Raw genomic sequence first — 15,961 nt, forward strand, 5'->3', positions numbered from 1 at the left:
GAAATAACTTAAATGTTTTCAAATAGGGAAATAGCTAAATAAACCATAGTACATCCATAATATGGCATATGAATGCAGCTGTTTAAAAAGAAGATGGAGGGACTTCCCTGGTGGCCCAGTGGTTAAGAATCCACCTGCCAAAGCAGGGGACATGGGTACGAGCCCTGGTCCGGGAAGATCCTACATGCCGCAGAGCAATTAAGCCCATGTGCCACAACTACTGAGCTTGCTCTCTAGAGCCCGCGAGCCACAACTACTGAGCCCATGTACCACGACTACTGAACCCATGTGCCACAACTACTGAAGCCCGCGCACCTAGAGCCCGTGCTGTGCAACAAGAGAAGCCACCGCAGTGAGAAGCCTGCCACCACAACGAAGAGTAGCCCCTGCTTGCTGCAACTAGAGAAAGCCCGCGCATAGCAACGAAGACCCAACGCAGTCAAAAATAAACAAATAAATAAATAAAAAGGAGATGGGTCTATTTGTATAACATGGAAAGACTTCTAAGACATATTTTTGCATGAAGAAAGTAAAGTTCAGTATTGCAATAAATTATATTAAAATGATACCTATTTCTATAGTTTTATGTACTCTATAAAACTACAGGAAATTTTTCACTGCCCCTCTCTATGGAAGGATTATACACCCTCACTGAAGTAGGTTTGGCTATATAATTTGCTTTGACCAAGGAAATGTGGGTGAAAGTGACATGAGACTTCCAAGCGAAAGATGTAAGAGGTTCCACCATTGTTTCTTTTCCCTCTGCCTTAAGATTAGCATACCCTACCTGCTTTTTCAACCTGTGTCCAGAGATACAGCTGAAGCCAACCCATAACAAACATGTAAGGATCAATAAATAAACCTTTGTTGTTGTAAGGCACTGAGATTTTGAAGATGTTTGTTATTGCAGCAAAACCTAACCTCCCTTGACTAATGCATGATGCTGCTCTATAATTGATACTTGGTTACTTTCTGGGGAGGACAACTGGTATTGAGGGTGGTGATCACAGGAGACTTTAGTTTATATCTTTAATATTTTAGTTTTCTTACAGTGAAAATATATTCATGCATCCCCAGGTAATAAAAATATATGATTTAAAATGAATACAGCAGGTGTTTGCTTACTTAAAATTAAATGCTACAAAATATCATTCTTAAAATACACACACAAACACCCAAAAAATTAATGGTTCTTTTTGCCCAGCTGGCACTCTGAAGAAAGAGACTGGAGGAGGATAGTTCTGTGAAGCTTCCAAGGCTATAGAGGAAACACTGGAGTGTGATGATGCCTTGCCACTTCCTTAACAGGTAGAAACTTGCAAAACCTAGACACACTGTGAAACTTATTTCTGCTTAAGCTATCATGAAACTGAAACACAGATTCATATTTGTTTTCATTAATGATGCCTACCTTTCCAGTGACTTCATTTATGTGAGAGCCAAGGTGATTATGTGACCAAAATTCAATCCAGTGAGTTTGGAGAACTCTGGCCTCCTTGACACAGCCTACTCTTGTCTGGCAAAGTTAGTGAAGCTATTGGAGCTCTGTTTCTGATTATACCTATAGAACTCACTCCATCAGGAGTTCAGCTTCTGTTTCATTAAAATGAAAGGCCAAAATTGGTTGGATGAATATCAAAGTCCTCATGTGAGTTGACATGTTATATAGACTACCCCACAATTTGAACTTCTTATTCAAGCCAAACAACAACCTTGCTGTCTTTGACCTTTACCTTTGAGCCAAATGTCAGTGGCCAGACTCCCTGATCCAGTGCCCAGTCCCCAGCTTCATGTGGTCAGGAAGTTACGGTGGCAGCAGCAAGAGTAGCAAATGTGACCTCTCAACCACAGCTATGGTGACTTTGAAACAAAAGTCCCCCTGATTTCAGCAACCCCAGCTCTTCCAACAAGTTTGCAAGCACCTAATTCCCTATAATAAATCCTTTTCTGCTTAAAATACCTAAAGGGGTTTCTGATCCTGTCTCCTGCACAGAACTCTAACCAAATACAGGTTGGAGGATACTATTCAGAAAGTAGACCCAAACACAAAAAGGTAAAAAAGTAAGAGAGAGGGAGAAAAGAAATAAAATTAGAAAATCATTCCAGGAGCTCAGATATCCAAATACTTGGAGTTCCAGAAAGTGAAAACATAGAAAACAGGGAGATGAAAGAAGGAAATCCTTGAAGAAATAATTCACAAAAATATTTCAGGGCTTCCCTGGTGGCGCAGTGGTTGAGAGTCCGCCTGCCGATGCAGGGGACACGGGTTTGTGCCCCGGTCCAGGAAGATCCCACATGCCGTGGAGTGGCTGGGCCCGTGAGCCATGGCCGCTGAGCCTGTGCGTCCGGAGCCTGTGCTCTGCAACGGGAGAGGCCACAGCAGTGAGAGGCCCGGAAAAAAAAAAAAAAAAAAAAAAGAGGGAGGGAGGAAGAAAAGGAAGGAAAGGGAAAGGAAGGGAGGGATGGAGGTAAGGAGGAAAAAAAGAAGAAAGGAAGGAAGGAAACCCACTGGGTGACTCAAGGCCATTAATCAGAATATTAGGAACAAAAATTTCAGAATATTAGGAACAAAAAGAAACACTGGGGGAGACAAACCAGGATCTTACATTACACATTTATGTAAGAACCAATGAAATCAAAAACAAACAAAATAAAATCCAAACTTGACAATACCAAATGCTGGCATGAATATGGAGCATCAGGAACTCTTTCACTGATGGTGGAAATGCAAAATGGTGCAGCCACTTTGGAAAACAGCTTGGCAATTTCTCACAAAGCTAAACATAATCTTAACACATGATCTAGAAGTCATGCTCCCAGGTGTTTATCCAAATGAGTTGACAACTTGTGTCCACACAAAAACCTGCACACAGATGTGGATAGCAGCCTTATTCATAACTGTCAAAAGCTGATTCAAGATGTCTCTCAGGAAGTATATCAGTTTCACAGGGGGCTGTAGCAAAGTACTACAAACTGAGGGCTTAAACAACCAAATTTATTCTCTCACAGTTCTGGAGGCTACAAGGCCGAAATCAAGGGGTCAGCAGGGCCATGCTCCCTCTGAGATTTCGGGTAGAATCCTTTCTTGCTTATTGCTAGTTTCTGGTGGTGGTTACGGACCCTTAGCATTCCTTGGCTTATAGCTACATCACTCCAATCCCTGCCTCTGTCATCAAATGGTATTCCCCGCTATGTGTGTCCATATGGCCGCTTCCTCTTTTTATAAGGACATCAATTATATTGGATTAGGGCCCACCCTAACGACCTCATCATAACTGGATTGCATCTGCAAAGACTTTTTTCCAAATAAGGTTACATTCACAGGTACCAGAGATTAGGACTTCAGCATATCTTTTTGGAGGACTTGAGCCAATCCATAACAGTAGGTGAATGGGCAAATGGTGGTACATTCATACCATGGAATATTATTCAGTGATAAAAAGAAATGAGCTATCAAGCCATAAAAAGACATAGAGGAATCTTATATCATAGTGTTTAGTGAAAGAATCCAGTCGGTGGAGGCTACATACTGTATAATTCCAACTGTATGACATCTGGAAAAAGCAAAACTAAAAGAGAAGTGATTGCCAAGGGTTGAGGTGAGAGGAGAGGGTGAGAGTGGAATAGATGAAGCACAGGGGATTTTTAGGACAGTGAAACTGTTCTGTATGATACTGTCATGGTAGGTACCTAATATCCATTTGTTGAAATCCTTAGACCTGTACAATAATAATGAACCCTAATGTAAACTATGGACTTTAGTTTAAAATGTATCAATATTGGTTCATCAATTGTAACTAATGTACCACTCTGATGTAAGATGTTAATAATAGGGGACATTGTGGGTGGGGAGAAATTGGGTATATGGAAACTCTCTGTACTATCTGGTTAATTTTTCTGTAAACCTAAAACCGCTCTAAAAAAAATAAAGCCTATTAATTTAAAAAAATTCATTATGGAATCTAAGGCTCCAGTATCACCTCTTCAAGGAAGTCTTTCCTGCTCTCCCACCATACTCTCAAGATGGGTTAGTTGCCCTTGCCTCAGACTCCCATAATACCCTGGCCATATATAGTCCTATGGCTGCATATGCCACATTGTATTTTAATATCTCTTTGTGTCTCTGTTAGTTAATAGCTGTGGTTTGCCGACCCCTGGCCTAGAATGCAGAGGTGGTGAAAGCAGCTAATCTGTGCAACGTTAGCAGGCACCCAGGGATTCTGTTCCCTCAACGCACTGTTGTCATTTGTGGTGTAATTATCATGAGCTCTCTGACCCTCTAGGGTATTTATTAGATGGGGGCCTAAGGTCATATTACATTAAGGTTTACTTCGACCTGAGCAGTCTCTGGATTATGGATCTTTGGTTTGCCAAAGATGGATTCCCACGGGGAAGTTTTTGCACTTGGGTCCAAATCCTATGGTTTTGATGTCAAATCCATGCTGTTTACATTACCCAACACTCTCTTTCAATTTTGCTCAAGTTAAAAGGTGGTGTAGTAAGGGGTCACTGGCACAGATGCCTATATGACAGACAATGTAAATGAAGAAAGCAGCCTGGGGGGTGGGGTGGGGAGGGGACCCTGGCACTTTGACAAGTCCAGACCTGATCTAGAGTGGGCAGCCATTCCTTGGTTTCAACCAATTGCCACACAGAAATGTGGACACAGTGTTGCCAGACAAGGCACAGACCGCAAATTTCTGTTCACAAAGAAATCTCTCAGTCTTTAAAAAATGTTGGCAACTAACACAAAAGATTTAGAAAGACTGAAACCTGGCATACGGGGAGGATAAGGAATCATCCAGTTGAACTGGGGGTTTGTGTTGGGGAACAACTAGCAGGGAGTAGCTGAAGGATAAGGTAAGGGCAGCTTCTGGAGAACCTTGACTGTCACACTCAAGGAGCTTATCAATTGTCTTCTAGGTCTGAGTAATCACCAAAGGATTTAAGCAAAAGGACACAATCAGAATGGGGTTTTTCAAAGATCACTTTGGCAGTTGATGGGAGCAGGACTGAGGGTGGGGTGATGTGTTAGAAGTCATCAATAAGCTAAGTAAAGGTAAAGGAGAATTGACAAAGGCCATTTACTTTGTTTTATCTCCTACCAGGCTGTAAAGTCCAAGACAGCAGGGCCCTGTCTGTCTTGTGTCTCCAGCACAAAACATAAGGCCTGCTTAATAAATATCTGCTGAAAAGAATGAATGAAAGGGAAGGAGTAGAGATGAGGCATTTTGAAAAACTGCCTTGGGAAGAGCAGTCACAGGAGTGGGGGGCCCGTGGAGACCTGGTTCCTTTCCTTAAGCTTCCTCTAAGATCCTGGGGAGGGGTATTCAATTAAGAGATCACACACACAGGCTTCCAAGAAAAGGCCTTCGCCGGTCCGATTCCTGGCCTCCTCAGTCCACAAAAGGAGGAAATGATCAGTACCTTGAAGGACTGAAGGGAGGGCTAAGCGAAAATTTAGGGATGAGCAGTATCTGTCCTTCCCTAAATCCACTATTTCCAAAGTACACAGCAAAAGGGGACTGACTTCAACCTCCGACCTCGTGAAGATTACTTTTTGGGTGGGGTGGGAACCGATGACCTCGGAGACTCTGGGCCTGACCCAGGCGAGTTCCAAGCCTAAGCCTCAGGCCCGCCGAACCCCAAACCTCGCCCAGTCTCCCTGGTTCCCACACGTCCCCTTTCTAGATTCCCCCTCAGCTCCGCCTCCACTCCTTCCACCTTCTCTTTCCGCTCCCCGCCCCCATTTCCGTCCCCCCACGGCCGCCTCCTCTTTGCTCCCGGCCCTGACCCCCACCCTCCCCCGGCCGCAGCATCCCAGCTCTCCTTCCTCCTCCCTCGGTCGGCGCCCCTCTAGGGCGGCTGGGGCAACCCCGTGCGCCGCTCGCCCAATGAGGAGGCAGTGCAGGGGCGGGGCTCGGGCCAGAGCGGAAGTGGTGACCGGAGCGGAAGTGGAGCTGCCGCCGCCACCGCCGCCGCCGCCGATTCCGGAGCTGGGGTAGCTGCTGCCGCCGCCGCCACTGCAGCCGCCGCCGGAGGAGTGGGCTTGGGAAGGAAGCGGTCACCGCTCCTTCGCTCCGCTCGCAAGCGTCTTTGCCCCCCTGCAGTCCTCCCACGGTGAGTGCGGCGCGGTGTCTGCCTGGGGCCCCCGGTGGCCCGAGCCCAAAGCTCCCCCACCACCGGCGGCGGTGGCGACGAGGTCGACCCCGCGGGTGGGCCCTCGGGGCGGCGGCGCGCGGCCTCCTCGGCCCCGTGCGGCCGCTTGCGACGCGGGCTCGGCCTCGCCGCGGCCCCTCCCTGTTTCCGGGGCCGGGCCCTTCGTTCTGGGAGAGGCCCGGGCCGCCCTCGCCGCCTGCGTCCCCGCCCGGCGGGCGGGGTGCGGCACCGTACCGGGCTGGAAGGGACATCGAACCGCGGACCCCCGACCCTCCCTCACTACCCAGCTTCGATCCCTGCGCGACCCCTCCCTGCGCCTTGAGCGGCCAGAACCGACCCTTTCAGCCCTGTCACCCCTGCTCCTCGCTTTCCGGTTTCCACAAATGAAAATGTAACCAAATGCGGGCGAGCTCTCGATCCCCAATGCCCCTGCTGGACTCCCTCTGCATGGGTAAGGGGTTTAACCTTGGGAGAGAGCAGAGGGAAAACCCCCTCCCACTTTGCAGTAAAGCCATTTCATCATCGTTCGCTGGTTTGGGAGCCTGGCAGGACCCGAGATTCCCTGGGAGGCACAGGGTTGAGGTTTGAATCAAGAAAATGCATTTGTTGGAACTGATTACTGAGTCAGGCGCGATCCCCAGGAAAAAAAATGTCGGAAGCTGAGAATCGGAATATTTTCCCACGGTATTTACCGTCATTTAATGCCAGAGTCTTTTGTGTCCTCGCCCCCAATTCCCCCATACTGTGTGTTAGCACGTTTTTAGGACTGAAAATTTCCTGGTGGCCTCCCTGGTGGTGGGGAAGGGGTGGGAGTGATTAGGCCCCCTTTCTGCACAAGATGAGTACATCTTTGTCTACTGCAAATGGAGAACTCACGTGTAATGGGGTTTTCAAAGGTGGCAGTATTGGTAAGACAGTTCGCCAACCTTTCTGTAAAAATTCCTGTCTCTTGTCCTTGCTGTCATTGCTTTTCCCTTTGGTAAAGCTAGATAGCATCAGGTTCTGATTTTACTTGCCCTGTGTGAGAGACAGAATCTGGCAAGATGTTGTTATGAACATATAAAATCAGGCGGCCACAGGAGCCAAAACAGAAAGATGAAGCACTTGGGAGAATATGAAAATTTGTCTGCATTTCTCACTCTGTCTCAATTGTTTGTATGAAACCACACACATACGCAGTTTATAGAACTAGACACGTGGGTACTCAGCTTTTTGCCTTTTCATGTTAGAAATTTATATGTGTTAATGATTCTCAGTCATTTCCTTCTTGACTGCTTCTAGGGCACCCCATTTCTTATTTAGGAATATATCAGTTGCCGGAACCCTCGTTTTTCTAGGATCTGTGTCCTTAGCACACATGGTGAGGGTAAAACCTGTCAGTTTTATTGGACCCAAGTTAGAATTTTACAGGTGATCTTCACAGTGGAATGCTTATAATCCAGTAGCAACTGCTGAATTATTTCCCAGGCCTCTCCTTTGAATGAGGTGAGAAACCATTCACCCATGTTACAGATGAAGTCCTTATGAGAAATGAGATGATCTGACCTAGACCACACACCTGGTTTCCAGGTTGAATCTCCTCTTTCATCAGTAGCAAATATTTACGGCCTGTCAGCCCCTGGAGTACAGCTCCTACCCTATAATCTTCTGTACATTTCCCATCATGCCATGCTTGTGTTACGTTGGAGCCATTTTAGAACCGGAGCTCTGTGGATCAGGGAAGCAGCCTCCACAAAACCAGGCTGAGCACATTCCCCTAATGCTAGTTCTGGAGGCAGAGTCTCCAGAGGTTTGGGCCACTGCAAAAAGTGCATTTTACCCATTTGGCTGTGGGTATAGAAGCAGAAAGTGCACTGGACTTGGAGTCAGATAAGTTTGATTCCGCTCTTGCCTGCAGCATTTTATAGTAATGTGGTCTTCAGTGTGCTGCTTAATCTCTGGTTCCTGGTTTCTCTGTCTCCAGAGTTGTCAAGAGACCTTTTTACAGACTGTAAATTGTTAAATATAAGCTTTCGGTTTTGTGTTTTCATCACAGAGTTCACTGTTAAGGGCCTTTTTCCCCCGTGGTTGCATTCTACTTTGTATACATGTTGCTTCAAAAAAAATGATACATTTTTCTGGAACAGTTTTGTGTAGAGCATCTCCAGTCTCTCTGAGCCCATTTTCTCATCTGATCAATGCAAATGGTAATAGTCTTTGATGTATTATTGTGACAAAGTCAATAATTAAAGTAAGGGTGTGAGATATACCAGATGTTTAATAAATGTTGCTTGACTACATTCCTGAATATACATGTATATACATAAGACATATGCATATATGCTGTAGAGCATAGGCACATACAAAGTCCTTCCATATGATTTATTCATCAACTGATGAGGTAGCATCAAGCTGTAATAATAACAGCTACCATTTGTATGTGCCAAGCTTTGTTCTAAGCACTTTACACATATTAACTGAGCCTTCATAACAGCCAATGATAGGTAAGTACTGCTAGCCCCATTTTACAGTTGAGGAAACTGAGGCACAGAGAAGTTAAATAATTTTCCTGGGGGCATACACACACCCAGCACTGGGTAAGTGCTGGAGCCAGGAATCAAACCCAGGCAGTCTGGCTCTAATGATAGATTTCTACTTGTGGTAGAACAACACATGTATATTCTTCATGTGAATACCATCTAGTAGTTAATTTTTTGTTACCTGTATCTTATTCAAGTAAATGTGTTTGGACAGGAATTTTAGCTATTTTTGGAAATAGATATAGTGTAGTTTCTTGCGGGGGGGGGTAGTATATTTATTCTGGCATACAGGGAAGATACTGCTGGTGTGCATTAGGAAGCAAGCTTGTGAAAAACCCAGTTTTTCTAGTATTTGCTTCATACTAGGGAGAAAATTCATCAGCAACTTTGTGGCACACTGATTTATCCAATCCTAGGTTCTAGTAGAATTTGGTCAGGACCAAGTATCTATATCTACGTAAGTAGAGAAAGAATTCTAAATTAAAATGTCCTATTATGCTGCCTGCTCTTTCAGTGGCATCAAACTAAGCAATTTTCCTTAAATGAGGGTACCATAGAGAATGAACTAAAATTTACTTGTAAAGAGAATTTAAGTTCCTAGGTTCCTACATTTTTCTAAGGACAGGTGACCGCAATTCACACTAGCTAGGAGGCAAGAAATTAGTTGTATAATAGCAATTTTTAAGCTTTAAAACCATCTTGGTCTCTACATGAATAGATCCTAGTCCTCTCTGTGTCATTATGGAGATACTAACAGAGCTGGATTCTGAGGGAATTTTTCTAAAGGGATTACTTAATTTAGGGAGGAAAAATGGATGAAAGTACTTTCTGTTTTGTCATGTGTATGCTAAAAGCCAATCATCTTTCTGCTTTCTCTGCTAAAAGATCTTCTAACATAAGCATAATTATATGTTTCTGATACTTACAATGAGATGAAATTGATTGATGGCCTTGAGATCAAGGCATTTCCAGCAGACTGTAGGTTAGTAAGGTGACTTTAAAATAATCTGGCCAGCCCTCTATTGTGTAAGTTTTTTCCTGTACTGGTTAGTTTATTTCATTGTTTTCCCTAAGAGACCCAACAATAAAAGTTATTTCTGAATGGCCTTGACCAGAGCAGAGATTGGAGGAGACAATAAAGTTGATATGAGCCCCGGTCATTGTTATTGTTTGCCCACAAAGCTCACCTTAAAGCTTGTTTGACAGTCTGATGAGTTTTTGACATATGCTGTTTTAAACTAATTTCATTTTGATTTTTAAAGCTAGATAAATTAAGTCTAATTCTCAAACCTGACTGTAATAACTTTGTATGGTTCTTCAAAAAAGTGTTCATTTTCTTTTCCTTAAGTAATCATTAAGAATCATATTGATCTTTAGGAGGCGGTGCTGCACAGAGGAAAGAGCATGTACCAAATATACCTGTGTAACAGGTTATTGGGACAATGACACCTGCCCCTTAGGATACTTATGATTAAAGGAGGTGATATAAACCCCTAACTTTTTGCACATTTAGGCAGACCATAAATGATGGGTATTTTGTTGTTATTTACTAAACCAATAAGCTGGTGTGGCTTTTTGTATAACTAATTGGCTGGACTTTTGAATAGAGGAGTTCAAGGGCTTTCTGAAACTCAGTTTGAACCTATAAATATAACAATGGGTACCTGAGAAACGATTGGTCAGAGAGCATAGTGTTGTCTCCTGACTGGAGCTGAGATGGCTTTTTTCAAAGAGTAGTCTAAGACAGAGTTTAAATATAGTCTGTATTTTATAGGTCAGAAGTGGTCTACTTACCTCTGTCCACATAGGAAATAGCAGCCTTGTTCACTTTTTAAAAACTGCATCGGTTGATGAGGTAGTTTCACATTCAGTGTGGCAGGCATTGTGCTACATGTTGGGTGCCCAAAGATAGAAGTTTTGGTTCCTACCTTAAGCTCACAATCCAATGTGGGAGCCAACAAAGACATTTACACTAAATTCTGATCAGTGCTACTTTAGAAATAGGCATATGTAAGTTAACATGTGCCTTCCTTTTAAAAGTCTTAGGGAAGGCCATCTGGATTGAAAAGAAATGGGGTGTGTAGTAAGTGTCCCTTCACTGGCTGACCATTTGTAGACTTCTGTGTGGAATATACTGTAGCTGCCATTTTAGTGCTGACAGTGTGCAGAGACCGTGCTAAATGTTTTGCATTGTGATCTATTTTACTCCTTACAAGAACCCTCTTAGGTAGATTTGCCTATTTTATGCATGAGAAAACTGAGACTCACAAGAGATCAGGTAATCTATGGAGTTAGTGTGTACTACTGGTAAATTGGGCTGGGTTCCATTATGTTGGTGGGCCCAAAGCCTTTGAACTTATTCACAAGGTTGACCAATTGGATTATCTTTATGAATCAGAATTAGCATATTTTAATTTTTTATTCTGTTCCATTGATCACTTCAAGCCAAGAGGTCAATTTATTGTCATGTCTGCTATTGATTCACATTGTATGACCTTGCGCATATCACTTAACACCTCCATTGTTTCAGGTTTAATTCTGGCTAATTGGACATAATTAACAATGATATTCAACAATTGATATGAAAGAAGGAAGGGATTTTTGAAGTAGAAGTGATGTTTCCCTCCACAGTTCAGTGTTGGCAGGATATCAGAGCTATTGCCTTTATATTTTAGACATGCTGTGTTTCATTTTCTAACAAAGAGCCTGCAAGCATGTGAATAGAATTAAATTTATTAAAGGACTCTGAATTTTGTGTGTAGAATGGCACACAGACCCGTTTTTAGAGCGGTGTTTTTCACTGAGTATTAAAATTCTTTGAGAGCCAGGAGTACTTCATTTTTCTTGGTAACACCTACTAAACACCTGGCCGCACTGACTCTCAGTCCCTCCCGCAGTAGTTTGGCTTCTGCTTTTCCTTCAGCGGAGTGACCCCAGGACTGTAACTTTGACTTGACGGTGCTGTGGGTGCTGTGTCTGGGGCGGTCTGTCCGTGAATGCTCTTCAGGATTTACTGTCAGTTCCTTAGCCCGTGGAACGTTTTAGCCTAGATTTTTCTTTTTTTAATATCTTTATTGGAGTGCAATTGCTTTACAATGGTGTGTTAGTTCCTGCTTTATAACTCAGTGAATCAGTTATACATATACATACGTTTCCATATCTCTTCGCTCTTGTGTCTCCCTCCCTCCCACCCTTAGCCTAGATTTTTAAGGTGCTCCTGTCAGTTTCCTCTCTCCAGATTCTTAACTCTTCTCAGTTCCTCATCTACTTTGGCCTGTGATTTCTTTTTCATCTAGAAAAACGTACATGCACTTTATTCATACATCTGTATTTCTTGTCCCTTCCTGGAGCCCCCTTTTTCTGTCCTACACAGAACCCCTCCAACCCATAAAACCAGTCAGGACCCAGCCCCTTTGAAACTAAACCTCCTCCTTTGAATTCTACCTGGTTGCTTCTTCAAGGGGAAGCTTTATAATCTTTAAATATGTCTGCCCGCCCTTTTCATGTTCCTACCCTGAGAGTTTCAGCTCTCTGAGGGGAGGACCATGCTATTCTGAACTCCAAAAGAGAGTTCTTGGAAATACTGGTAATTTTCCCATTTGCAGTTGTTTTCAACACACATTAAATTATATACATTGTATTTTTGTGATGTAGCTTAAGAGTGAGAATATATGCCTATTTATTAAGCCTTTACTTTGACCAGTACTGTCTAGGCATTTTATGTATATCATCTTACTTGATAGCTATTAATGTTTCCTTTTAACATTTGAGGAAACTGAGATTTGGAGACATTATTTTAAAAATTACCTAATTTCTCTTTAGAAGCCCAGATTTGTTTTATGTAGGGCTTTCCTAAAAACAGGTCCCAGTCATACGGGTTTCACGTTGGAGCTTCAGTAATCCTGACACCTGATAATGGAATCCTCGTTTTAAATTTCTAGCAAATTATTAAACTCAAAGCTCAGTATTTTAGCATTGAGCATGTTCTTTTCCTTGAAAACAAAACATAGCTGAAAGTTAATACTTCTCAAGGCCACATTTCATAAGGTCCTTTGCAGTGCTTTTTTTTTTTTTTTAATATGGATTAGCAGTGGATAGTCATTTTTATTTTAATTTTTGTCCCTTCTTATCCTTGGATGTCTCCTTCTGACCACTGGGAAATGACCTCTCAGGATTCTGCCCTGGGCTAGAAAAATATCCCTTAAGCAAAGAGTTGAGATACAGGGGCTAGGTTGGTTCATATATACTTTTGTTTTAGCATTCACTGTCTGATTTAGGGTTTCATTTATTTGAGGGAAATCCTGTTATTTCATGGGCACCTTTAGAATTATTCCTCATAACATTCTTCAGGGGATATTTTACAAAAATGGAAGACTGTTGTGCAGCTCCCGCCACTCCATACCTCTGTAACAGATCTTTCTAAGACATTAAATCCCTTCTTGTGATGGCCATGTTATCTTGTGCCAGCTGTGTCTTTTCAGCCACTCCGCTGTTGGATATTTAGACGGTTTCCCATTCTCCACTAAGCAGTTGCTGGTTTAATCAGCAAATGCTCCCCAGTCCTCTGAAGTGCTGCCTGCAGTGACTTAGAGATAGACGCCCGTGCTTGAGAGCATGTCAACATCTTCCTGATCTGGGAAATCTCTTGGTCCACCGCAGGGTTAGACCTCTTGTGGCCTCTCATACATTTGTCCCCTCTGGTATTTTGACTCTGTGCCATTAGTGCCAAGCCTGATGAGGAGACGGTAGCCTTTTAAGGCTTTTAAGGAGCAAATGAAGGCTCTCTTGCCAGTGTTTTTCTTGGTGGGTCCTCAGTTCAAAAGTCTCAGGAGAAAAGTAGGCCCTGATTATAAACCATCACTACTTGGCACCTCTTAATGAAATCAGGAACTAATGAATGAAAGTGTTACAGTTGGGACTTCCCTGCTGGCACCGTGGTTAAGAATCTGCCTGCCAATGCAGGGGACACAGGTTCGAGCCCTGGTCCGAGAAGATCCCACATGCCGCGGAGCAGCTAAGCCCGTGCGACACAACTTCTGAGCCTGCGCGCCTAGAGCCTGCGAGCCACAACTGCTGAAGCCCACGCGCCTAGAGCCCATGCTCTGGAACAAGAGAAGCCACCGCAATGAGAAGCCCGCGCACCGCAATGAAGAGTAGCCCCCGCTCGCCGCAACTAGAGAAAGCCCGCATGCAGCAACAAAGACCCAATGCAGCCAAAAATAAATAAATAAATTTATAAAAGAAAGTGTTGCAGTTAACAAGTGTGTCCATTCTTCAGGACGTTGAGGGGTGGAGTCTTATCAGGAATATTACATCGTAACATATTCACTTCCTGTACAAGATTAGACTTGTTTTTCCTTCTCATGGGTTGTCTTCTTTTTTTTTTTCTTAATTCCAAGCTCACATTTATGTGCTAAAACAGTGATGTGTAGGTACTATGAGAGGAATGACAGTACTTCTAATTTGTTTTGCACTATGCACTTTTTAAAAAAGATTTCCACATTTATTATCCTTTGATTCCCTGCACCTCATCTTCAGAGCACCTATCCTGAGGTAGCTGCTGTTGCCTCCACTTCAGGAAGACTGAGATCGACCGAGCTTACACGGCTGTGTAGTGGCAGCCTCTGCGCTTACACACAGGCCTCTTGCCACACCACATACAGGTAGCCTCCCAGTAATGACCTGCTGAAAAAATTCACAGATACTTACTTGAGTGTTCGTTTGTACTTGGCAAAGTTTTAGGCATTAGATGAGAAACGAATGTGAAGTTTCCTTTGAGGACATAACATGTAACACTGTTTGTAAGTGGTACACCACTCATTACTTGGACCATAGAACATATAGAACGGAGGCCTAGAGAAGCCTGGACTGTGTAAGAGGCTACGAGTGTGTTTGGATTCGTGGGCAGTGTAGATCAGTGGGGGCTGGGATATTCAAGGAAGGCTTTCTAGCCCAAGATGGATGGATAGAGTTTACATAGGCAGGGAGTAAACAGGGGGGGTGCTTTCTAGATGAAGGGAACTACTGAAGTAATTTCAGACAGGTTTAAGCATGATGATTAAGGGTATTTGGTGATGTCCAGCCTGCAAGAAAGGTACATGTTGGAGAACAGTGGATGCAAAAGCCTTATAGGTACAGAGGAGCGAATTATGAAGGACTTGGCAAGCCAGGTAAGTGTTTAGATTGGGTGGAGTAGCCAAAAGAGAGTCATCCGAAGTTGCTGAGTAAGAGTCCAGGTATGACTAAGGGTAATTTTGAAATCAGATGCAGAGGTACATGGAGTGAGGTACGGATGTAATGAGGACGTAATGTGCTTGTGAAGAATAGGTGCTTTGAATTATTTGAGAAGAGACAGAACTCTACCAAATTTGCAACTTTAGGATCTGCTCGCTCATTCAGCGAGAATTTGTTCATGCCAGTTCTGTGCAAGGTGCTGCGGGGGGTGTGCCCTAAAGGGGTTGATGGTGTGGGAAGGGGCGTACGCAATACAGACAGATAATTGTAGTGCTGAAGAAATGTGCTGAGACATTAAGAGAAGTATAGATGCAGTGCTCTGTGAGAATATTTTCAGCTCAGAGCAGTGCTGTCCAATAGACACAGGATGTGAGTCCCACATAATTTAAAATTATCTGGTAACTGCATTTTAAAAATGGGGGAAAAGGATGAAATCAATTTTCGTAATTAAAAAAAATTTAACTCCAGGGATTTCCCTGGTGGTCCAGTGGTTGGGACGCGGCGCTTTCACTGCATGGCCCAGGTTCGATCCCTGGTTGGAGAGCTAGAATCCCGCAAGCTGCGCAGTGTGGCCCCCCGCCCCCCAACAAAAAAATTAACTCCGTATATCCAAGACGTTTCCGTTTTAACGTGTGGCCAGTGGCTGTCTGATTAGACAGCTTAGGTTAAGCGGCCTAAGAAAGGTTTCATAGAGGGGATGCCATCTGAGCCGTGCTCTGAAGAATTTTATATGCAGAATAAACGGGAAAGGACATTCCAGGCAGAGGGATGGCTTGGTGAGCACAGACGCAGAGACGGAGAAGCACGTGTAAGAAAACCATTTTGGGAGAAGCACCTGCTGTGCAGAAGGCATGTTTTGGGAGAAGCCTGGGGAGATAGCTTGGAAAACCTTCACTGACAGGGGAGGAAATCTGACTCTCCTGTCAGTAGTAGGGAACTGTGAAGGATTTTGAGCAGGACGTGACTTGATCAGAACTTTAAAATGGGTCTGAGAGCAGATGTGAAGGTTAAAGGTAACGAGAGGCTGAAAGCAGTGGGACTAGGGAAAG

This window comes from Lipotes vexillifer, unplaced genomic scaffold (genome assembly GCF_000442215.2).
Source record: "Lipotes vexillifer unplaced genomic scaffold, Lipotes_vexillifer_v1.1 scaffold53, whole genome shotgun sequence".
In the NCBI taxonomy this organism is placed as follows: Eukaryota; Metazoa; Chordata; class Mammalia; order Artiodactyla; family Lipotidae; genus Lipotes; species Lipotes vexillifer.